Raw genomic sequence first — 1380 nt, 5'->3', positions numbered from 1 at the left:
GCAGCTATGGAGCATTTAAATAACACAGAGAAAATCGCATTACTGCTATCAAGGAGTTTGTAAGCCACAGAGCTTAAGAAACTTTAGAAAAGAAAGATGGCATGTTAAGGCCCTGAGGAGACCACTGTGGCCCCCAAGGTCACTGTTTATCTGTGATTACTCTTGCAGGAAAGTTCTCAAGAAACTTGAGTCAACACTTGCTTGTGTTGGTCATGACTCTTTGAGTTACAAGTAGCAGAAGACCAATACAGACGTAAGTGTAAAAATGAATTTAACAACTTCAGGCATAGCTGTATCCAGCTGCTCCAATGATGATGTCAGACACTGATATCTCTTAGCTTGTTTTTCTCTGAGTTGTTTCAATGTCAGGCTGTGGGGATGCAGTAAACAGAGTCCTGCTCTAAAACCCTGGGAGTACATTGAACAAGACAAAAAAAAAAAAAAATGCATGGTCCTCATGGAGCTTGTAATTAGTCACGTTCTTACAACTAGTAGTAAAGGAAGACCGCCAGGCTTTCTGGGATTACTTCTTATTAGCTTAACAACTCTAACATGGGGAAAAACTAGCCCAAGCAAAAATGTACTTGATTGGTTCAGCTTTGTTGCACGTTACCCCCAAGCTGAACAAAGTGGCAGAGAGGAGCAGTACTCTCATTGCCCCTGACCCCAGGTCACCAACCCCTCCAGGATCCAGGAGACCGAGAGTGGGGCAGGGGCAGGTCCTCAAATCAAAATTGATGTGATATGACCAGATACCACAGATATCACTTATTTTTATTTTATTTTTTATTTTTTTTGAGACAGAGTTTCACTCTTGTTGCCCAGGCTGGAGTGCAGTGGCGTGATCTCCGCTCACCGCAACCTTCACCTCCCAGGTTCAAGCAATTCTCCTGCCTCAGCCTCCCGAATAGCTGGGATTACAGGCATGCGCCACCATGCCCAGCTAATTTTGTATTTTTAGTGGAGACAGGGTTTCTCCATGTTGGTCAGGCTGGTCTCAAACTCCTGACCTCAGGTGATCCGCCCACCTCAGCCTCCCAAGGTGCTGGGATTACAGGCGTGAGCCATCACATTCAGCCCAGATATCACTTTAAAAAGGGAAAATAACAGACACAATGTCTGGCATAAACCTAGATTGGAAGAAGGCAAAGTTGTATGGTCAACATGAAACATAAGAGAAGGTACTAACCGTCCCAGGGAAGAAGGGAGGGAGGCCACAAGGGAGACGTCCAGAGACAGGAGTTTGCAGTTTCCTGAGGGAAACCAGTGTCTTCAGGCCACTCTGTATGGGAGATCCTGTAGCAGACTCTGGAACTGCAACCAAAGCGTGAGTGGGAAATTAGGCAAATTCAGGCTGATAATTGTTTGGTTTCCTTGGGC

At 45.4% G+C, this 1380-nt stretch overlaps 1 long non-coding RNA gene across 1 annotated transcript in view; it reads right to left on the bottom strand.

Annotated features, from left to right (window-relative positions):
* Positions 1 to 756: 756 nt before the first annotated feature.
* The window catches only part of LOC117096559, a 93244-nt gene continuing 92620 nt past the window's right edge, over positions 757 to 1380 (bottom strand). The window contains exon 5 of the long non-coding RNA XR_004442515.1: positions 757 to 1380. This exon is cut by the window's right edge and continues 761 nt beyond it. This is a non-coding gene — a long non-coding RNA (uncharacterized LOC117096559).

The sequence above is a fragment of the Trachypithecus francoisi genome, unplaced genomic scaffold, assembly GCF_009764315.1.
Source record: "Trachypithecus francoisi isolate TF-2019V2 unplaced genomic scaffold, Tfra_2.0 Contig01461, whole genome shotgun sequence".
NCBI classification, from domain to species: Eukaryota; Metazoa; Chordata; class Mammalia; order Primates; family Cercopithecidae; genus Trachypithecus; species Trachypithecus francoisi.
The sequence above is the reverse complement of the archived record's forward strand: the minus strand, read 5'-3'. Positions and strand labels throughout refer to the sequence as shown.